The sequence below is a fragment of the Antechinus flavipes genome, chromosome 2, assembly GCF_016432865.1.
Source record: "Antechinus flavipes isolate AdamAnt ecotype Samford, QLD, Australia chromosome 2, AdamAnt_v2, whole genome shotgun sequence".
Lineage (NCBI taxonomy): Eukaryota > Metazoa > Chordata > Mammalia > Dasyuromorphia > Dasyuridae > Antechinus > Antechinus flavipes.
In genome coordinates this window covers 374,290,933-374,315,456 of record NC_067399.1, presented here as the reverse complement: position 1 = coordinate 374,315,456, position 24,524 = coordinate 374,290,933, and the positions used below count along the sequence as shown (strand labels likewise).

At 37.8% G+C, this 24,524-nt stretch overlaps 1 long non-coding RNA gene across 1 annotated transcript in view; it reads left to right on the top strand.

The window, feature by feature from the left end:
• LOC127549902 (uncharacterized) overlaps positions 1–24,524 on the top strand; it is a 224,553-nt gene that overhangs the window by 156,115 nt on the left and 43,914 nt on the right. Inside the window, exon 3 of the long non-coding RNA XR_007950745.1 lies at positions 24,216–24,313. This is a non-coding gene — a long non-coding RNA (uncharacterized LOC127549902). The remainder of the gene's footprint in view (positions 1–24,215; positions 24,314–24,524) is intronic.

Below are 24,524 nucleotides of genomic sequence, written 5' to 3'. Positions count from 1 at the left end.
GGATCAGTTGACATTTCCAATATATTAGCATTCCAGTTTTGCTACATCACCCCCCACAGTTTTTCATTTTCCCTTTCTATCATTTTAGTCAATCTGATAGGTATGAAATGATATCTCAAAGTTGTTTTAGTATTCTCTAATCAATAATAATTTGAGCATTTTTACATGACTATATATATCTTTGATTTTTTCATCTAAATATTGCATTGCATACCATTTGATCACTTATCAATTCATATGCTTATAAATTTGACAAAGTTCTCTATATATTTGAGATAAGAGATCTTTCTTTATCCAAGGAGCAGTTTATAACATTTTTCCCATTTTTTTGCTATCTTTGCAATCTTGGCTATATTAGTTTTATCTATACAAAAGCTTTTTAATTTAATGTCATCAAAATTATCCATTTTACATATCACAGTGTTCTCTATCTCTTGTTTATTCAGAAATTCCTCTTCTAATCTGCACTCACACAGACCACACCAGAGACACAGGACTGCATCAAATGTTTCTAGAGCATTTTTATCTGGAAGTTCTACTAATCAAAGGAGACTGCCCTCTTTGATTTTGTCAATATTATCAAAAGCGATTTTTGCCCTTTTTGATTTTTTTTCACACCATTCATTTTTCCATTTTTCCTTTCATATTGTCTCCTCTCATAAGTCCCAAGAAACCCGGAATGCTGTGTTCGTCTTTGGACTGATTACCTTTGACCTAAAAGAGATGGCCAAATGACCATCCTTTTTAATTTAATAACCCATTGGCCTTGTTAATAAAATGATTAAATTGCTTTTCCCCCCCCCAAAAAAAAATAAATAAATTCTTCTCCTATCCAGAAGTCTGTAAAATAGTATGTTCCATGTTCTGATTTATTTGTGGTATCTCCTTTTATATCTAAGTCATATATCCTGCTGTTATTCTTTTATATTTAATAGTCTAAACTATTACACTGCTGAATTTTGTAGTTGAATGTAAATGTCAGGATAGAAGGTCTTCCTCACAGAATCAACTTCAGCATCACTTCACCAGCAGGCAGGACAGACATGCATCTCATCCTGTACCTGCATCCTTTTGATCTTCTCTGCTCAGTATATTTTGACAGCTTTTCACTCCATATAACTTGGAGATTATGAGTATTTGAGAATATATGGAAATAGCTATCCAAAATGTTGCTCTTATTTTTTTTTTATTAATTGGTGTTATGTCCTGGTGATTGTTAGCAATAGTTCAATCTGTGATGGTAGTTTCAGTACAGTTTATTGGTTGATTCTGTGAGGTAATTTGAAGGCTTTAGTTGTAATGTGGAGATTTGTTGCTGTCTGTTCATAAAAGAGAGTGACTTTCTGATGTATAATTTGAGCCACCAGATTACATCTTTTCTGGGTATTTAATATGGTCTCAATTTCTACAGCTTGTAACAATGTGTTGCACAGTTTCTACTATTTCCTCTTGTTATCTCTATTGATTCTATTATTATGAATGTTATTAGGAAAAGGAAAAGAAAGGGAAGACTGACATTAATCAAAAAGTAGAAGTAGATGTTAATAGGGGTGAGGTCTACCATGATCTGACCTTCATTCTCTCTGATGCCTATTGGTGTGAAAGGTTGGGAAATGGTGCCCTCTATGTGTTATATTATATCATGGATAGATAGATTAATAGATAAATGGGATGGATGGAATTGGGTGGATAGACTGATTGAGGGATGGATGGATGAATGATGGACAGTGCTTCTATGATATGAGGATTTTATGAAGAATATCCTATGATTCTAACTTCCCTTCCAGTTATGGCATTCTATGTTCTAACATTTAGCATTTCCTTCAGCCCTGAAATAGTGTGTTTTATCATCCTAAGATTCATTGTATCTTGAACATTCTATATTTTATGTTCTGAGATCCCTTGTGTGTCCTGTATGTCTTATAATTTGAATGTTCTTTTAAAACTGAAAAAAATTAAATTATAATCTAAATTTATTCTTAAATAGGAATTTCAAACCCCAAGGAAGATAGTTGAGATGTTAGTGGAAGGTCCCTGTCTCCATTTATTTCACATTGCTCCACATAAAATAATCATCACTGTCTCTCCCTGTTGACCTAGTTCTGGGTTAAAATGAGCGCCAAATATAGGAAACATAGTAAAAAGAGGCACAGAATGAAGGAGTAATGCTAGAGGAGATATCTGAAGCCAACTGTAGAAAATAAGAGAATTCAGAATTGGAAGAGACTTTAGAAATGTAGAAGATGAAATGTTAGGGGTGAAAGGAACCTGAATGGTAGTAACAGAGATCAGAGTCTTTAAAAATGGATTGGATTTGGAGGGGCAAGAACTGTGGGAAGCAAGGCATTTGAGGGAGGAAAGCATATGTCAGAAGGTTTTTTTTTTTTTAATATTAATCAAGTTAGAATCTTATTTATGAAGGGGAATAATTAGAGATAAGATTAAAAAGACAGGTGGAATTAGATTTTAGCCACAATGCCAGGATTAGGAGTTTGGATTTTATCCTAAGGACCAGAGGGGACCTCTGAAGGCTTTTGATCAGTGAGTAGCTTTAAGATTATTTTGGCAACTCTGTGAATTATAGGTCAAAGGAAAGACCAAAGTCAGGGAGACATATTAGAAGCCTTAGTAGTGTTGAGGGCTTCAACTAAGGTCCTAGACAAGTGAGTAGAGAAAAGAGAATGAATAAGAAAGAAATTATAGGTGGCTTAACAAAAGGTTATACCCACTTAGAATAATGGAGAAGGAAGAATCAAGGGCAAATCAAGGGCATATTTTTCAAAGGTAGCTAATTTGGAGGATACTGATGCTCTCAACAGAAATAAGAAAGTTTAGAAAATGACTGAATTTAGTTGAGAAAATGACTGAATTTAATTGAGAAAATGACTGAATTTAGAAAGGATAATGATTCATTATACTTTGGACATAATGAATTCAAGATGCCAGTAGTGTATCCAAATCAAGATGTCCAGCAGGTCATTGGAACTAAGAATCCAGAGATTAGAGAAATGATTACAAATTCAGATAAAGATCCAAGTGTCCTTTCATGGAGGACTAAATTGCTAAAAATCAAAAGGAGCCTTAGAGATCAGATCTAGATCTGATTTTCTAGAAAGAAAACTGAGGCCCTGAAAAGTAAATAAGTGACTTGACCCCATATTCTAAGTGATTATTGTGGGACTCAAACCATAGCAGCATTAAGTGGTGAAAAGTAGATTAATTTGGGAGTCAAATGAGCTAGGTTCGAAACCTAGCTTTGTCATGATTTATCTTTGTGCTCATGGGTAAATGAATCAACTTCTCTGGGCCTCTGTTTCCTCCTCTTTTTCTAAATAAAGAAGTAGAAATAGATAACTTCTTATACCACTTCTAGCTCTCAGACTCTGGTCCTATTCTTCTAATTCCATATCCATTTTCAGGACACCAGGGTGTTTATTCATGGATGGATGCATGGATGGAATCTTTAGCTTATACAAGCCACTCATCTGTCAAACAATTTAGGCTAAAAGAGAGCTAACCTGGTCATTGTTAGGGGAGGGAAAGGGATCTGATTTGCATACAATTTTTGGTTCATTTGTATTCACATAATTCCTAATTCTATTGTCCAAAAGCTTTTTTCTTTAATTTTTAAGCCCATGTGTATTTTAAAGGAAATTTAATCTGTATGTTTCTGATTCATGTACACTTTAATCATTATACTGCTATTTTGTAAGAGCCATTTGAAGTTCAGGAAGTCTTTTGATGCTGTTTAAAAGGCTTTTAATAAGCATTTTAATCCTTTTTCTCTTAAAAACAGGAAGTAATCGTTTGCCAGCAGTTTAAAAAAAAAAAAAAAAACCTTTAGCACCAGAAGGTCCAAGTTTGGTTCTAAACTCCAAGCCTAAGAGTTCTCAACGACTCCTAATCTCACACAGATGGGAAGTTCTATGCCCAGTTCCAGCTCCAAAATCCCTACTCTTCAGAAAGTAGTGCTGCCTCCTCATGCCCAGGCCCCATGAACACATATGTATTTGCTGTTTTACTGGACTAGCTTCACAAGGGAGTGCAAGTAGCCTGCAACATGTACACTCGTGTTTTGAGGAGGCCACGATTCCATTTCCCCCAAAATCTCCCCACTATATATCACAGTCTCTGAAAATTTACCATTGAATATTATGAATCTGTTCTCTGGGTTTTCCATGTTTTGGGAGGATTGATTTTGGTTTGGGCTTTTGTTTTTTGTTTTTTTAATCTCCAGAGAACATCTTCTATTCCCTGTCATTCTACAAATAAAGAAATTGACTCCCAGAGAGATCAAGTGACCTTCCTTTCCCCACTTTGTTGTTTTTCCTTCTTTCAGGGAGGGGATGCCATGCAAGTGAATTGTATTTAAGAGAGGGAGGGCTATGCAAGGTCACCAGACTCACGTTTCCCTTCAGAACCATTTAGGTTCAATAGCCAGATACAGATACAGATACAACTGGAAATGGCCGTGGATGCATGGGAAAACTTGTTCTTTTTAAGATAAAGTCTTCAATAAGTCTCAGTTATTAAGGCTAAGTAGCATTTCCTCCTCCCCACTTTTCAATAAGTAGCAGAGACAAATCTTCTAAGGGCCCAAGATTCACAGAACCATGTGGTCACAGGATTTTAGATCTAAAAAGGACTTCTGTTTCCCTTTTTCTTCCATCCTTCTTTCATTCTTCTCTTACTTTGTTCCTTTTTTCCTTCCTTCCTTTCTTTTTTCTTTCTGTCTTCTTTTTCTCTCTTTTGATTTTACTGCATTATAAGGTTTCTGTGAGAAATTTTTTCTCACACAGATCACCACTTTTTCTTCAACTACTAGTCTTTTCATAATGTCTGGGGGCACTAAAAGGTTAAATGACTTCCCCAGGATCACACAGCCTGTCTGGTTTCAGAGATTACACTTGAACCTAGATCTTTCTGACTTTGAGGTTAGATCTCTATCTCCTAATGCATGAAGCCTTTTAGCACAATCCTCTTATTTTACAGAGTAGGAAAAGGAAGACCAGAGGAGAATGACTTGCCTAATGAAGATCACATATCAAGTCAGTGGCAAAGTAAAGGCCAGTGAGAGAGATTTCAGGTTTTGGGGAGTCACTGCTCATCTTTCTCCCTAATTTGGAAAGCGTTATCTTCCTACCTGTTCCACTTCTCCATCCCCAATTTCCCACCACTAGTCTCTAGAAATTACTCTCTGACAAAATCTTACTCTGGAAAATACGTGGAAATGTGAGAAATTCAACATACATGTAGTTAATCTTAAAAGACAGACTTGGAGAGAAGAGGATTTATTAGGTGATAAATTATAATAATGTAATTATATATGACATGAATATAATGACAATATACATTTAGATAGAACTTTCAGATTTACACGGTACTTTCTTTTCAATATTCCTGTAAGGTCACCACTATGAGTAATTTATTATCCTCATTTTACTATTGAAGAACAAGAGACTTAGAAACATTGAGTGATTTATTTATTCCTGGCCCATGCTTTTAAATGTTTTATCAATAATTTGAATGAAGGTATAGATGCCATGTTTATATCCATTCCACAGTTGATGTAACTCCAAAAGGGATAACTAACATTTTGGATGTAGCAAAAAATGTTATTACCACTTACAAAACACTTTACAATTTAAAGAGGCATTTACAGTTACAGAGTTTTCATAACTATCTATACCAGCTCCAAGAGAGAAGCAGACAATGAATTGTTATTCCCATTTAATTGATGGGAGAAATGAGGCCCAAGAAAAAGGAAGACACTAATATAGACTAAGTCCCGGTAAAGTCAAGACTGGAGTACAGGAAGAACACTTGACTCTGTGGGCATTCCTCTTTCCCTGATACCAGATAAACTTTCCCCCTGTGTTTTCTCTCCAACATAGAATCAATCTCTTTTCTGTAGAAAAGGGATGTGTCAACCAGTGTTTTCTTCTGCTTTTCATCAGTAACCTTTCTGTTTGCCTGGCAGGGATAAGGATATCATTCTAAAAGGAGGGGGGAAGGGTCACATTTCCCAATGGCAGCTATGGGGCGGGAGAGGACTTTGGCCCTGGCCTTGGTTCCTGTACCTTCTTTCATTCAAAATTATGATCTTCGGATTGTGTCAACATCTGGCTGAATTGATTTTAGCAGATTTTTTTTTAAACATAGTGAGTTTAAATTTTTAGTAGCAAAGGATGAAAAACCATGTTTAATTTACTCAAATCTTTGCTTCATCAATATTATTGATGAAGCAATTCAGTTTTAGTGAGTGTCCTGAGCACCCTTGGGGTACTTTCCTGCCCTGCCCACAATGTGGGAAAAGGGGAGGAGAAACCTGGGAAGAAAAGGTACAGGCCTTACCATCACTCTGTAGGGGAAGGTCAAGCATAGAAATAAATAAGCAAGAGATACCAAATCAAAACAGAAGTTAAAACAAGGAAAAATTTAGCAAAAGGGGCAACTAGCTGACTCCCTGGATTGAGCACCAGGTCTATTATCAGGAAGACCTATCTTCCTGAGCTCAAACCCAGTCACAGATACTTACGGGCTATGTGACCCTAAGCAAGTCGCTTAACTAATGAAACCTCAATTTCATCCAATCTAAAATGAGCTGGAAAAGGAAATGGAAAACCACTCCAATATTTTTGCCAAGAAAATTCCCAATCAGGTAACAAAGAGACAGATGTCATTGGAATGATTGAATAGCAAATTTAGAATGATCACACCACAAGCCTCCCCTACTACACCAATGAAATCACCAGTCCCATAAAAACAAAACAAAACAAAACAAAACAAAACAAAACAAAACAAAATCCTTAATAATTATCAATAAGGGGGTAGGGGAGAACTTAGGCAATGTAAAAATAAAAAACATCAATAAAAATGATACCTCCCACTAAGTATTTTTCAATGCCTTTGTAGATTTTTCTCATTAAAAATTGTATATCTGTGTAAGTTAGCCATGTGAGTTTATACTTATTACTGTTCTCTAGATAGCTGATTTTGTTTTTTGATTTGGTTTGGTTTGTAATGATAAGGTTGAAGTTTTTTCCCTCATGTCTTTGGTATTCTCTTCTCTGTCATTAATCAGAAGAATCGTTCCCTCAATATACCATCAAAATTATGTCATCTCTAACAGTCTTCCTCTACATATACTCATTCTATCCCTACTTCTTTTTCCATCTTTGTTTTCCTTGGTATCATTTTCACTTCCTCAAGAAACCCAACATCATTATATAGTTTATCCTTTCCTCTGCCAATCACTGTATCCTTAGGCAAAGCTCATACTGGCAAAGGTCCTCAGCCCAATCTTGATGAAACATTATATCCATAAAGATTTGTAAAGCTCTGGCTATGATCATGGTAGTATGCAAAGTACTAAGGTTACAAACACAAAAATTTTCTAGCTCTGGAGGAGATTAAGTTTAGCTGGTGAAGAAAATTTTGCTTCAGAGATTTACCTAGCTCATATAAACTGAGACCTCTCTTTTCTAACAGAGACATTTCCAGTCCATTGGTTTCATTACTTTGTCAAAGATTTCTAACCAATGTCCTTCTCCAAGTTCTACCATCAATTACTAACACTTCCCTAAGGACCACATGGTAAAGCTCTTAGATGTCCTACAATAAGTTCTTTCTGTTTTCTTTTGTTATATTTTATTTTTGGAACAAGTAAACAAATCTTTCCCAAAGACTCAAATTTTCAGATATCAATATCAAAGCTAGAAAAAAACCTGTGAGGATCTAATCTAATGACCTACCCTGGAGAGAAATTCTCTTTTTTTCATTCTTGATTAGTAATGATTCTTGATTCTACTTCTGCTTGAATTTCTCCTGTGATGGAGAGTTCGTTTCCTCTATTTCAGAATGGTATAACATTTAAAGCATTGGATTTAGGACCTGGGTTCAGATACTACTTCTGCTACTTGTGACATCTATGACCACAATTGTGCCCAAGTCATTTAAATTCTCTTAGGACGCGTTTTTCTCAACTCTACTATGAAGGAGCTGGATTACATGAACTCTAATGCTCCTTCCTGAGCTAAATCTCCAGTGCCATAATCCTAAAGCAGCTCATCCCAACTGTTGAACAGCTACAATTGTTAATTCTTTAACTGACCTAAAATCTGTCCCCTTCTTTTCTAGGTTCCCCTTCCGAAAACACAAAGAATTAGTCTATATACAATAATCCTATGTTAGCTCAGGAGGGGACCTCAGAGAGGATCTAGTTCAGCCCCATCATCTTACATAGATGAAGAAGCAAAAGCTCAGAAAGGGAAAAGGGACAGGATTTTCCTGAAATGATCTAGATAGAAAATATAAAAGTTAAGTTTTAAAACTGTCTTCTGACTTCATATTTGGTTATTTTTCATTAGACCATGAGCTCCTTAATAGCCAGCCATCTTTTACCTTTCTTTTCATGCCCAGTACTTGGCACAGTACCTTGCACGTAATAGGAACTTAATAAATGTTTGTTGACTGAGTGACTTTCTTCTACATCACACTGGCCCTGACTTAACAATTTAGTCTTAACAGAATATTAAATATCTGAGTCCAGATCTGAATTCAGGTCTTTCTGACTCAGGCCTAGCACTCTATCCACCCAGAGACACAACTAGTATTTAATAACACTTTAAGGTTTGCAAAGTGCTTTTTAAATATCTCATTGTATTCTTCCAACAACTCTGGGAGGTAGATACTATCATTACCCTCATTTTAAAGATGAAGAAGCCTTGGCAAAGAGATGTTAAGTGACTTAGCCTAAATTTATACAACTAATAAGTGTCTGAGGACAAGTTTCAACTCAGGGCCTCCTGACCATAGGTCCAAGGCTCCACTGTACCACCTAGCTGCCTCCACTATTTGAGAAGGCATCAGAGAATCAAAGATTTTTAACTGGAAGGGACCTTAATAGTCATCCAGTTCAACTCCCTTACTCCACAGATTAGGAAATAGAGGCCCAGCACAACTAAGATTTGAACACAAATCTTGTAATGACAAAATCTGTGCCCTTTCCATGGTACTATATTGCCTGAAATTTTCTGCTACAAATATTTTGTGGAGTAGGACACGGATTATTACTGACATTCTACTATAGAACAAGTGATTCCCTTCCAGAGTCACATAGAATTTCCTTTTCATCATCAGGGTCTCCACCTGCTTTATCCCTCTGATTCCTGTATTTCTTCATATGAGCTTATTTTCTTTATATGTGATATCATTCTGCCCCACCCCTCTTAACCTAGTACCAGGAAGTAGAATTCAGTGTTCTTTCCAATAACTCCATGCTGCCTATTAACATTTGATGTATAAAATGGGATCTAACATTGCAAATGGGAAACATGGAATCATTGGAGATTAAAAAAAAAAAAAAAAAAAAAAATCAGGTCTTCCAGGACCATCTTCAACAATGATGGAACTGTCTCTATTATTGGCAAAAAAAACTGGGGGGTGGGAAATTCTCTTGGCAGCCCAGCTGAAGAGGAAGTGGGGTGTGGTAGAAAGGCGGTGACCTTAAAGACAGAAGACTTTAGTTCTAGACAAGCCCTCTTCCAACTCTCACATTGCCTCATGCTCAGCTTTACCTTCCCTCCCTGCACTCCCATGTTGCTCAACTTCCCTCTTCTGACAATAGACATTCTCCAGTCTTTCTAATGAGTTAATAAATCTTTACATTTCCCCAACAAGTCATTGTGTTTGTCTGAAAGAGGCCTGGTCCACAGTCTTCCTAGAAGGGTTATGGTAGGAATGACTCTCTGAGAATTAAACTCTTGTGACAGTCCCATGAGGCTCTAGCTTCAGTTTCAGCCCCTGCCCCAGGCCCATGGGCTAAGGGTTGACTGATCACTAAGAAGTTGTGGAAAAACTGGTGAAAGCCCATTTCCAGGAATATTTCAAAGTAATTTTTTCACTCCCAAGTGAACTTGCTTGAATCCTCCTCCATTGACTTAAATATGGGGATAAAGACAGGGATGAGATCTGGGGCAAAAGGCCCCATGAGCTCTTCTTTCCACCCTCATAAGTATTCCTTTCCCTCCCCTCCCTCCTCCTGAATTCAGCAACTCAATGGTCCTAGGAAACCACAAAAAAGAGCCAGATGTAGATTCAAAAGGGCCCATGCCCATCCCTACCCTCCTTGAAGGCAAGTGCACATAATTAGGACAGCAGCAGCAACAACAGTGCAGTGATAATTCACATTTTATAGGACTGTCTATTTATTTATTTGTTTGTTTTGCAAAAGTCTTTTATTTTTCCAAATACATGCAAAGCTAGTTTTCAATATTCACCTTTGCAAAACCTTATGTTAATAATTTTTCTCTCTCCCCCCTCTTCCCCTGATATAGCAGTCTGATATAGGTTAAACATGTGCAATTCTTCTAAGCATATACATACCAATATTCAAAGCTATTCTGCACTTATTAAGTACTTTCTTCACAATACTTCTGTAAGGAAAATAATGAATCATTTTCCAATTGAGGAAACTAATGGTCCAAGTGGTAAAGTAACTTGTCCAAAGTCACTTAGCTTTTAAATTTCAGGGTATAAATTTGACCTGTCTCCTGACCTATTCAGCCCCACTGCCTCTCCACTCCATTGGGAGCTGCATTCCAGCTTGTCGTCCTAGAACCAGCCCACTCCTCCCACCTTAACCCACAATAATCAGATCTTCTGACACTGAATGAGATCTGAGTCCAAAAAATAATTCACATTTATTATATCAGACATTACAATTGTGTTTTCCTCACAACAACCTATGAAAAAGACTATATAAATATTGAAGCACCTATTTTACAGATGAGGAAATTGAGGGGAAAAAAGAAGTATTAACACAGTTAATAAATGTCCAAGCTGCGACTTGAACCCTCTTTTTTCAGATTCCTATACTACTTTAGTATTCTATCATGCCACAATCCTGTCTGCTCTAGGACAAAAGTCTAGCATATTTGTAATGTAAAAACTGGCAGATAGAATTCTGAGTGACATCCCCATAGTGAACTGCCGCTCTGGAATCTCCCTTCCAGGCTGAGGATAATAATCTCCTGCCTCATTCAGACTGAAGGAAGGGAGAAGACCCCTCAGCTGAGTAAGCATCCAGACCATCATCTCAATGAACAAATAAATAGGAGGTACTGATAATTCCAACTGAATCATGATTTTTTTATCCATATCCCAGGAAATGTGACTCACTGAATTAACATGGCTCCACATGAGTCACTGTGATACACTTACAGTGGATTTGGGGTCAGAAAGACCTCTCTCAGACACTTACAAACTATGTGACTCTGGGAAGTTTCCTCATCCTGCAAAATGAACGAGCTGGACTTAGTGGCCTTAAAAGTCCTAATTAGCTCTAAAAGTTAAAAGTTTCAACCTATGACTGTGTGGAAAGGCAAAAAAAAAAAAAAAGGGAAAGCCCAAGATTGAGAGTCAAACAACTGTTTCTGATCCCCAATATTAAACTTTCCCTTTGATCATGGTCAATTTACTCCCATCATTTAAAACTCAGTTTCCTTCCCTGTAAAATAAGGGGATTAGACTAAATAGTTTCTATAATCTCTTCTACTTCCAATAGTTTATGTTCTAAAATAATGCCCCCTGAAAGGTTTGGAAAATGTATGTTTTTCTACTTTATAATTTCTTCCTAGTTACTCAAACTTGCCATCCTGAAGTCATCTTTGATCTTTTGTTCTCCATTGCTCCCCATATCTAATCACCTTGTTGTTCAGTCATGTCAGTTCTATTCAATTCTTCATGATTCCTATGGGGTTTTCTTGGTAAAATTACTAGAGAAGTTTGCCACTTCCTTCTCCAGTTCATTTTACAAAAGAGGAAATTCAGGAGAATGGGGTTAAGTGGTTTGCCCAGGGTCACACAACTAGTAAGTATCCAAGATGAGATTTCAACTCAGAAAGACAAGTCTTTCTGACTCCAGGCCATACACTCTCTCCACTGAACAACCTAACTGCCCCTTGCCTAATCACCTATCAGGCCCCCAAAACAGTACCTTTCATAACCTTATACTTTCCTCCATTTCCACTACCATAATCTTTCATTTGAACTCATACCCCTCCCAGTTAGCCTTCTGGCCTCCAGGCTCTCTCTTCTCCAATCTGTCTTGCATAGTTTATTGGTGAATTGTTCTTCCAAATCCATGGCTCTGACCATTGTCATTACCAGATCAAAACTTCCCATTCCCATGGGAGACCTCCCTTTGCCAAGATGATAAAATACAAACTCCTATGCCTAATATTCAGGGACCTCCTAAAACTGACTTCCACCTATCTTTTCAATCTTATTTTATTTTTCCATTCCATATCAAGCATCAGTCATACTGACGTATTTGTTCCTGGAACAAGAGCATAGCTCTCCCTCTCCTTAACATTCCTGCTCAGACTGTTTCCTATGCCTGCAATATACTCTTCCCTTTCTTTGACTCTTAAATCAGAGTATCTTTGAGTTGAAGACACTTTAGGAGATAATTAATCCAACAAATTCTAAAACAGGGAATCCTTCTACAACCTGCCCAAAATTGGCCACCCAACCTTTATCTGAGTGCCTCAAGTGAAATGGAGCCCACTACTTCCTGAAGTGACTCATTAGATTTGTGTTCACTGAATGATAGATTTAAAATTGCAAGAGACTTCAGAAGTCATCTAATTCTTCCCATTTGTGTGGCACATGATGAAACTGAAATCCATCAGTAGATTAACTGACTTGAACAAGGCATTTTAAGAACTGGAATTTGAATGCAGATCTTCTGACTCCAGAAAACTATTTAATTCAAGTCCCCTGATTCCAGAGACAATATTCTTTCCATTGGGTTTATAGCATTCATTTCCCAATGTTTCTTTCTCCTTTTTCCTGTCAAAACTTGTAAAAGAAAAAGGGGAAGCAGTTCTGCAAAAACAAAGCATCAACTATGTCTTTCTTTTATTATTTTCCATTTGTATTTGTTGTAATTATTGTGTGTATTTTTCCTGATTGTGCTTTACTTGATTTTCTATCAATTAATATAATTTTCCTGTGATTCTCTGAATTCTTCAAATCTATTGTTTATTTGTTTACATTCAAATTATTGTTACATTCAAATACTACACTTTCTTTAGATATTTCCCAATCAATGAGACACTACTTGTTTCCAATTTATTGCTATCCAGTCAGCCAGTGTCAGGCAATTTACTGCTCCATAGGATACAAAGAAAGGCAAAAGCTAGTCCTTTCTCTCAAGGAGTTTACAGTCTAAAGGGGGAAACAGCATAAAAACAACTATGTATAAACAAAATATATACAGGATAAATTAAGATAGAATTAATGAAGGCAAGACAGTAGCATTAAGGGGAATCAGGAAAGCCTTCCCGTAGAAAGTGGAATTTTAGGATTTAAAGGAGGAGGCCAGGGAAGCCAGGAGACAGTGAGCATTCCAGACTTGGGAGAGAAACACTGAAAATGCACAATCTGCCATGAATATTTTGTTATCTATTAGATCTGTCTTTTTGTCTACCCTTTCAATGCATCTTGACCTGGATTCCAATCCAGTAGACACCTTAAACATGTCCAAAAGAGAATTTATTCTCTTTTCTCACAGACTTTAACCTCCTCTGACCTTCCATATCATCACAGAGGACATCATCATCCCCATTTCCTACCTAGAAGATATCTTCATCTTATTATCTCTGAATTCCCATTTGTGGTCAAGGTCTTTTGATTTCCCCTCTACGCCATCTCTATTATATTCCCTTCTATCTTCTGATACTGACTTTATTCTAGGTAGATCTCATTCCAATCTATCCTCCACTCAGCCATCTTAGTGTTTTTCCCTAAAGCATGGATCCCATGATGTTACTCCCCTACTCAATAAACTCCAGTGGCTCCCTATCACCCTTAGGAATATATACAAAATCCTTTGTTTGGTATTCAAAGCTTTCCATTACCTTCCTTCTACCTCACCAGTCTACTTACACTTTACTCCAAGACACATATTCTTTGAACCCGAGATACAGACCTCCTTTCTGTTTCACAAATAAGACCTCCATCTTTTGACTCCAGGCATTTTCTTTGTCCTCTATTCTTGAAATGCTTTTCTTCTTCAATTCAACCTAACTTCCTTTAAGTCCCAATTAAAATTTCACCTTTCCAATGACTCAGACTCCTCCTCTAATTATTTCCTATTTATCCTGTATATCATTTTGTTTGTATATATTTGTTTGCATGTTGTCTCCCTCATTAAAATGCAAGCTCTTTGTGGGCAGAAACTGTCTTTTATTTCCTTCTATATTCCCCATACTTAGCAGTGTGCCTGGCACATAGAAGGTACTTAATAAATGTTTGTTTGGTTGATCCTAACAGAGGACTCTTGGAATCAAGAGTGTATGAACATTTAAGTAACTGTTGTTTTTAAGCACAATTCCAAATTGCTTTCTGGAATGGTTAAACCCTGTCACAGAAACACCAACAGTTTATTATTCTGCTTATCTTCCTATGGTATTTCTAATAAAGACCATTTCCATCTCTTCTCAATATGTTAGGCATAAGCTAAAATCTCAAAGTTGCTTTCATTTGCATTTCTCTTATCATTAGTGAACAGCCTTTCATGTGGTTGCTAATGGTCTGCAATTCATGTTTTGAGAACCAGTTGTTCATGTGCTTTGTCACTTGTCATTGAGAAATCACTAGTCATATGTATTTGTGTAATTCTCAGCATATCTTGGTATCAGAGTCTTTTGATAGTTATTTGATGGGGAAAATTGTTTTCCCCATCAGCATTTTCCCTTCTTATCCACTTGCACAGATTATATTCATACAAAAGCTTTTTTTTACCTTCATATCATCAAAATGATCTATCTTATCTATTGTCCTCTCACAATATAAGAACTCTGCCCCATCTATAGTTGCAGAAGGTATTTGATTTCAATATATTTGATTTTGCATAGCTCCAATTGTTAGGAAATTTCTTATTACATCAAGAAATTCTCCGCTCTGAAATTTCTACTCATAGCTTCTACTTTTGCTCTTTGTGTCCAAGCAGCATAAATCTTTTACCATTTGAAAGACCTTCAGATGTTTGAAGAGAGCTACTTTTTCCCCTCACCAAGTCTTCTCTTATATAATCTAAATAGCCCTACTTCCTTCAAACAGTTCTCATGTAACATAATTTCAAGACTTTTCACCATATTGGTGTTCTTTACCTTATTAATATTTTTCCCCAATGTAGAATTTCTAGTGAGAACAGCAAGAGTTCTTAACTTCTTTGTATCATGGATCTCTTGGCAGTCTGGTAAAGCCTTTGGATTTTTTCTCAGAGTAATATTTTTAAATGCATAAATAAAATACATAAGATTATAAAGGAAACCAATTATATTCAACTATATTTATTAAAAAGAAACAGACTGGATTAAGAACCCTTGTTATAAAGACATATAGAATACACATAGAAGAATGATGATCAAGGAAGAGTATTTTAATTTGAAAAGTTACAAGGCTAGAGAATGGAGGCAGAGGGAAGTATACATACTGACATGCCTTTGTCACTAGTGATAATAGCATTGATTGATATGATTATAGTTCCATGATGGAGAAAGGGGAGAGAGGGTGAACAGAGGGTTTAGATTGGAGAAACTGTTGAGAAACTACCCATGTAATCAAGTAAAGCATGGTTGGAGTCAGTCTACATATAGTGAACCAAGTGAGACTGTCACCCACTGGGATAGCAAGGGAGTAGAGGATGAAAGGGGAGGGAATATCAGGGTGGGAATTCCAGAGCTAAAAAGGCTAAATTCTTCAGAACCCTGGTATGTGATCCATGATATAAAATGGATGATGAGAAAATAGCTGGAGAGAACAATCAAAATAGTTCTTAATTTCACTTTTGCTACTCTCAATCTGTGTTGGTTAGCAAGGTAGACCAGTGGATAGAGCATAAAACCAGAAACACTTGATTTCAAATCCAGCCTCACTTAACAGCTGTGTGATCCTGGGCAAGGCCCTTTACCCCAACAGCCCCAGCAAAAATAAATATATTAATAAAGATATGATGATGATAGTAGTGCTTACCTCCCAGCTGTATTATAAAGAATAAATGAGATAAATATTGTAAAATACTTAGCACAGTGCATGGCATATAATAAGCACTAAATAAATGTTTGCTATTGTTCTTGTCTTCTTTAGAAAGCCCCTAAATTCTGAGTCTCACTTTGTTCATCTATAAAATAAAATTATTAGATGTAATTTCCAAGTTTCCTCTTGACTTTTGAATTCTATGAAGCCAATGCTCTAGTTGAGATGGAACAAGAAAAAAGGTTTACCCTGTTAGATGTGACTATTATATTGATTTGTTCTGCTTAACTGTTCAACTCTGCTACAAGGAAGGATTCTCTATAATTGGTGGGGGAAGGGGAATCATTAAGAAGTAGCAGGGATTTTTTTAAGAGCTTCAACAAAACTTTTTTTTAATTAAAGCTTTTTTTTTTTTTTTTTGCAAAACATATGCATGGATAATTTTTCAACATTAACCCTTGCAAAATCTTGTGTTCCAATTTTCCCTGCCCCCTCCCCTAGATAGCAAGTAATTATGTTAAACATGGTAAAAAAAAAAAAATATATATATATATATATATATATATATGTTAAATCCAATGTATGCATACATATTTTTACAATTATCTTGCTGCACAAGAAAAATCAAATCAAAAAGAAAAAAAACAAGAAAGAAAATAAAATGCAAACAACAACAAAAAGAATGAGAATGCTATGTTGTAATCCACTCTCAGTTCCCACAGTCCTCTCACTGGGTGCAGATGACTTTCTTCATCACAAGATCATTGGAACTGACCTGAATCATCTCATTGTTAAAAACAGTCATGTCCATCAGAATTGATCATAGTATAGTCTCCTCATTTCTACTCGTTTCACTCAGCATCAGTTCATGTCTCTCTAGCCCTCACTGAAATCATCCTGCTGATCATTTCTTACAGAACAATAATAATCTATAACATCCATACACCACAATTTACCCAACCATTCTCCAACTGATGGGCATCCGCTCAGTTTCTAGTTCCTTGCCACTACAAACAGGGCTGCCACAAACATTTTTGCACACACAGGTCCCTTTTCTTTCTTTAAGATCTCTTTGGGATATAAGCCCAGTAGAAACACTGCTGGATCAAAGGATATGCACATAAGAGCTTCAACAAAGCATTTTTCAAGTCCACATTATAAGAAAGCAGTATGAGATAAAGCTGAAATGTATCAGAGAGTAAAATAAAGCATTTATCTTTTGCTCAGTAGGCAGGGTGAAGAGATAATGGTTCTCAAGTGGAAGAGTAATATGAATCAAAGCAATCATTGACCTAAAAGATCATGGGATCATAGATTTAAAGCTGAAAGATACCTAAGAGATTTTCAAGGCCATAGCTTCTTAAACTGTGGGTCATTCACCTTTTATGAGTTCACATAACTGAATGTGAGGGTCACGAAATTATGATTTATTGTTAGTAAATTTTGTATACTTATTTGTGTATTTGTTTCATATACCTATATATTCAGAGTTCTGTAAAAATTTCTCAGGCAAAAAGAAGTTTCAAATGAAAAAAAATTTAAGAAACCCTGCTAGTCCAATCCACGAAGTTCACAAGTCTACTATGATTCAGTCACAAAAACTATAGTACATTTAATTATCTTTGATATAGAATATATAGCAGCAGGGCTTCTTAAACTTTTTCCACTCACAACTCTTTTTCACCTAAGAAATGTTTATACAACCCCACATATATAGTATATAAAATAGATATATTAATTTCGCATTTACTGTAATAAATAATAATTTCACAAACCTCAGATTCAGTTATACAATCCCATATGGGTTCACAGTTTAAGAAGCTTTGAGTTATTGTCATAAAGTAAATTCTATAGGAGTCTAGAGGGAGAAGTAATTTCCAGTTGGAAGGTAGAAAAAGAAAATCAGGGAAGATTTCCTGGATGAAGCAGCACCAGAGCTGGACCTTGACAAGTGGGTAGGATGTCAGTAGGCAGAGTGGAATATCACAAGTGTGGATAAAGTCTTCAGCAAGTTAGTGTGGGGATATGTTTGGGAGGTGCTGAGATTTCTAGTTTGGTTGTATCTTAGGCTTACCAATATGCAAGACATGTAGCTGAAATTTGCAAAAATTTTACAAGTGTAATTAAGACACAATCCTATCCTTCCCCACCCACCCAATCTCATACATTTCAAATCTCCTGAGAAGGCTGATAAGCAAGATACACAAGAGAATTGGTTTGATTTGGAAACAATCTCAGAGGGCATCAAATCTAATTTACACCTGGACACCATCCCCCTTTACAGTGCCTCCCAATCCAGGACCACCTATTCTTCACTGGATGAAGAAATATTTAATACCTCAAAGATAGCCCCTATTCTACTTTGGGACAGCTGCCAATAATGGGAATTTTTCAATATATGGGACTGAAATCAGCCTCTCTCTGCACCTTCTGCCAATGGCTCCTTGGAGTTTCTACTTTCCCTCCCCCCCAACCAATCATTTTATTGAGTGCATAAGTACCATGAACCAGTGGGTGAGGTGTGGATTTAAGAGAATATTCAGTCCAAGCATAAAAGCACTTGAAGCGTTAGGTTTCAGCAGCTGGTCTGTGAGCAAATATTTCAATGGACATTGTTGTGAATACTAGGCCATAGAGCAGGAGCCGTGATCTGTTATCTGTAGCCTGTTACATAAATGCAGGTATTATTGCGAAAGACAGGGTCAGGAACTCAGAGCAGGCTGCTGGAGGCCCCTTCTCCTGTAAGAGGTGGCTGTGCTGTCCTGGAAAGAGCTTTGGACAGGCAGTCAGGAGAGCAGGGCACTGTGATATAAGGCAAAGAGCCCCAGAGGCAGAATCAGAGGTCCTAAGTTGGAAGGACAGTTCGGTATCTGCTCCTTCATGTGACTCTGGGTTTCAAAATCTCCTCCAGTTCTAAAGTCTAATTTTTATGGGTTTTAATTCCTGCTCTGCCATTGACTTGATGTGTAACATTAGGTAAGTCACTTCCCTTTTGGGGATCTCAGTTTCCCTATCTGTAAAATGAAAGGGTTGGATTTAATACTCATTAACAAAGTGGTTCTTAATATTTTTGTCGTCATAGACCTTTTTGGCTATCCGGTTAGGCTTTCAGGCCCCTTCTGAGAATAATGTTTTTAAGCATATATATTTAGGATTAATTTTTTAAAATGTATTGAAATACAGTTAACAAAACAATTTTTAAAAATAACAAATTAATGGACCCCAGATTCAGAACTCTTACTCCAAATTCTCTGCTAGTTCTCCTGTTTGTGGGCTTAAAAAAAAAAAAAGTGCATCTTCACAGAATTGCAAGGAAGTATACACTGCCTGGATTCAGGGAGAATTTAATTACAGTCCAGTCCCATTATAATGCAACTCATTGTTACAAAGAATCAGATAAAACACAGATGACATCCTGTCCTCTAAAATGGACATGGGTGTGGGGCTCGTAGAAAATCACACACTGTCCCCTCCTTCTCCACAACCAAGAGCCACAGTCCTAGAGCATAGGATGTCAGAGCTGTCAGAAGGGGAAGGGACCTTAAAATCCCAGGACATAAAATAGTGGATCTGGAAAGAATCTGAGAATCATAAATCATAGAATGTCTGGACTCAACTGAAATGCCACCCACTTTAGAAAGTCTATCTTCAGTCTCTGCCTCACCCCTTCCCACGTTCTCCCCTAGTGGCTGGTTGCCCTTCTCCCTGAAAATTATTTTGTGTATGCTTTGCATATACTTTATATTTACTTTTCTGTGTGCACGTTGCTTCCTCTCAGTAAAATGCAAGTTTCAGGAATTGCTTCATTTTTGTCCTTCAATTCTCTTATGCATAGTAGATTATGATGGATGGATGATGCCATATAGTGTGGCCCTGGAATTAGGAAGACTCCTGAGTTCAAATCTGGCCTCAGACACTGATTAGCTGTGTGACTCTACGCAAATCACTTAATCCAGTTTTCCCCAGTTTCCTCATCTGTAAAATGAGCTGAAGAAAAAGATGGCAAACCATCCCAATATCTATGTCAAGAGAACCCCAAATGGGGCCATAAAGAATCAAATACAACGGACTCATAATAACCTCATGTTATAGACTGGGAAGTTGATATTCCCCAAACAGAAGTGACCACAGCCAAACGAGGAGAGCTAGGTTCCTTGAAACTAGCATGACACTAAGAATAAATAAGGATGAATTAAAAGTCATGGACACATTTATATTAGTCTTGTGTGCTCAACTGTGTCCTTGGGGCTATTTAAGAGGCCTTTCAGGAGAAGAATCCTCAGGATCACCAAAAAAAGAAAAAGAAAAAAAGAAAGAAAGAAACTTGTTGGAATGGGAAGATTATCAATAGCATAGAGTCTATACAATTAAAGACTTCCATTGACTCCCCCTGTACTGTTCAAGGCATCAAGATGTGACATCAGGTCTTGAGCCTCAGTGAATTCAATTTAGGGCAAATTGTAAATCCTAGGTAATTATTGTCCCTCTATCTTAGTTCCTCCTTCTTGGTTGATATAGTGCTTTCCTGGAACTGGAAGATTGTGGACCCTTATCACAATTATCCCTGGCCCCACCTTCTCCGAGAAAAGTTAATACCTGTTCTAACCAGAATTGAATTGACTTTTCTAATACACTGTTCTTACTACATCAATCCTCTGTTCAGACTCTCTATATAGTTACTTTCTATGAATTTTTCAAATTCAGATTTGGCATTCAAGGCTCCCCAAATCCAGGAAGAGATGGATTTGTAGTTAGCAGAGCTGGGTTCCAGTTCCATGATGCTGCTTGTTGCTTGAGTGACTTTGGCCAAGTCACTTGCATATTCATGACCCCCCTCCTCCAATCCCTGTCTTCTCATCTGTAAAATATGGGGATTAGTCTAGATGATTCAGGTCTAAATCCTATGATACCTTCCCTGCCTTACCTCACATTACTCACCATAACCACCCCCCCACAGACTCATTGCTTCTGCCAACAGGCCTACTCATTTCATCCTGTATTTTTCAGCTTTGTACATGCTGTTCCTGATACATAAAATGTCCTCTCCACCCTACCCCCAACCTCTTTTGAATTTCTGCCCATCCAAAAGCCCAACTCAAATGCCATCTACTTTATAAAGCCTTCCTTGAAGTGTTCTCTTAGCAATGGGCCTTACTCTTCACATTTCATGTTGCACTTTTATTTGATAATTCTGGCATATGAACCATATAATTTTATGCATTGTAGCTAGCCATACTGGTGTTTTAAACTATCATAAGTGCCATGAAGGCAGAGAACATCTTAACTAAACTCTGTTTTTCTTTCGGCCACCTATTGCAGAGTTCTACTTACTCTAGGTACCTGAGAATATCCAAGCCCCACCCGTCGGTATGCTGGTTAAAGTTTAACAATCAGCTTTGGAGGGGAGGGGAATATATGACCCATTTTTTTTTAACTTGTTAGTTTAGTCTGAATTATTAACATTTTTTTGTCACTTTCTAGAGTGTCTAGACAATAAACACAATAATAAATCAAGCTTTGATTTGTGGCCTTTGCTCATCTTCCTGTTAAGTACTCACACTGAAAATTTATCAATCGGCTCTTGAGTCATACAAGTTGATTCCATCATACCCTACCCCACCCTCACTCAGATGGGATCAGGGATAATTGTTTGAAGGGTCCACAAACAAAATTTTGTTGAATTTGTTGAAGAGTAGCATGGGCTTGCAAGCAACATATCTTTCTAGGGAACCAAGAATATGCAGAACATGTTAGAAATCTTCAGCCTTTAGTAAATCAGTTCTTGACACTGAGCTCAGATATTTGCAAGTGAACTGGAGGCAGAGAGGGGGGAGGTCATTCAATTATTCAAACAATTAATTTTAACGGAGGGGATTACATGCAAGAGGAGATTAAAAAATCTCTCTGCAGGAGGAACTGAAAAAAATGGAACTTTCTTCATTCTATTCTTTATCCCCGACACACACACACACCCCCTACGTTCCCAATGGGCTCCTCCTCCACATTTCTCTTTCGTTTGCTATGACATCACCTTCCTCCTGGTCACTAGGTTCAAAATCTTAGACTCATCTATGAAACTCTTCTTTATATCTTACCCCCTCCCCAGCAAACAGTCCTCTCACAAGCATCTCTCACATCCTTCCCCCTTTAATAATCATCCAGCTGCCATTCTATTTCAAATCCTCATCACGTCCTGCTTAGACTATAGGTTGGGTCTGCTTGTGTCTATCCTCTACCCCCACCCCACCCCACCCCCACACCAATTTATCCTTGATGCAACTGCCAAAGTAATCTTCCTGGTGCATAATTCTGATCACATCACTCTCCTGCTCAAAAGTCTTCTTTGGCTCCCTATGGCTTATCTGATAAAATGCAGTCTGACTGTCAAGGATCCCTCATAATTTGTTTCCACCCTACCCTTTTTGCTTTATCTCACGTTCTTCCCCTTTACACTTTCTATTCAGACAAAATGGACTGACTTCTGCCTCAAATCCTTGTATTTCCCTCCTCGACACTTTTTCTCCCCGCCTGAGGCAATTGAGGTTAAGTGATTTGCCCAGGGTCACAAAGCTGGGCAGTGTCTGAGATCAAATTTGAACCCGGCTCCTCCTGACTTCAGGGCTGGGGCTCTCTCCACTGCACCCCCTAGCTGCCCCTCCTAGTCCCTCTTGCTCATATCATTCCTTTTGCCTAGAATGCCTTCTTCCCTTCCGGGATTCTACCATTCATCAAGATCCTGACCCAGGAAACCTCCCAACACCATTGAGAGAAATCATCCCTAGGATTTCACAGGTCACAGTGGGTCATAGAATCCCAAAATATTCAGCATTGTCAAGGACCTTCAAGATGATCCAGTCTGAAGTCTCGTTTTGAAGGGGAATTAAGGGAAGGGAAACGGCTAATAATGGCCGACCTGAGATTTGACCTCAGGCCTTCGGACTCCCAGTTCCTGTGGCCTCCTCTCTCCCCTTCTTCTTGCCCTCAGAGGCTGGTAAAGGCTCTGAGTGGGTCTCTGGATCTGGCCATTCCCAGATGGGCATGCCTCTCTCTAAAGTGAAAGTTTCTGCATATGGGGGCTTATAGCTCCATATGCTATGTTTTATACAATATGCTTGTGTGCCCTGAAATGCCAGGATCTGGTTTTTCAATGTTTCCTGCTCTTATTTTAGGAACGCTTTAGCAATGTTCCCTTGAGCACTTGGGGACATGTTCCCTGAAGGTGTGCAGGACTTGCTAGCATCCCGGTTCGGCTCAGACCCCACCCCCACCCCCTCTACCCCCAGTCACAAGCACGACCTCATCTTCCTCCTGCCTTCTTTTTATTCTTTTCCTTCTTCCCAACCCCCCACTTTTGCCGACTCCAGTTCTGAGAAGAGAACATACTCTTTGGGTCTGTGTTTCCCTGGGAGAAATCCATTTTCAGAATCTGGAGGTGTTAAAATGTGTTTGTTTGTTTTTTTCCACTCCAAGGAACCCATGGTGAGGACACGGAGCCCTGAGGATCCCTCTGCATGTCTGTGTCCTTACTATCTCCCCAGGGGACCTCGAACAGGAGCCTTACATTCCTCCGGAGGGTTGAGGAGTAAAGCCGAGGTTCCTTGGGGAGCAGAAGGGGAAAACCTGGTTTCCTGCCTGTCAGGCTGGTGGTGATCAGCTGGGACCAGAGAAGGCAGTTCCTCCTTTCTGTATAGCCATGCTACCACTGATGGCCCTGTCCTTAAAGGACCCCAGATTTCCACTGGGTGGGTCTCTGACTCTTCCCCCTGGCCGGAGCTTCTGCTTATTGTGTGGAAGAACAAAAGGATTTCTCAGTTTCCAGAGCAAATCAGGCGACTCAAATGCTCCTCATGGGGTATCTTGCGTAGTCTCAAGTTTGAATCTAATAGAATATCAGAGCTGAAAGGGACCTTCAGAATCCTCTGGTCCAAGGGTTCTTAACCTGAGGTTCTACAGATAGATTTCAGAGGAGCTATGAACTTGAATGGGAAAGGAGGGAGTTATATCTTTATTTTTTATTCTAATTTGGCATTTCCTTCTATTATGAATTTTTCTAAAAACACATTTTTTTCTGAGAAGGGATCCATAGACTTCACCAAGGAGCTCCATGAGGAAAAAAAAAAAAGAAAGATTGAGAACATCTGATTTAATGTAATTCCCCCCTTCCACAGATGGGGAAACTGAGGCTCATAAAGACAAAGAGAATCTTGCCCAAGGCCACATGAGGAGTTGTAGCAAACCATTAAAAATCTGCTTTTCCTGTTGTTTGGTGAGTGCCCTTTCTTTATTACACTTCTTTGCCTCCTAACCACTTCACAATTAAATGTGTCCAAATAATATGCTGAACACAACTTTTTTTTTTTTTGTTTATTGCTATGTAAGCTTCTTTTAAAAATAAATGCCATTGATATTATTTTTTATCATAAATAAGGGACAGTCATAGACAAAGATAAGGGTGTGTTGTCTTTTTTTTCTTTTAT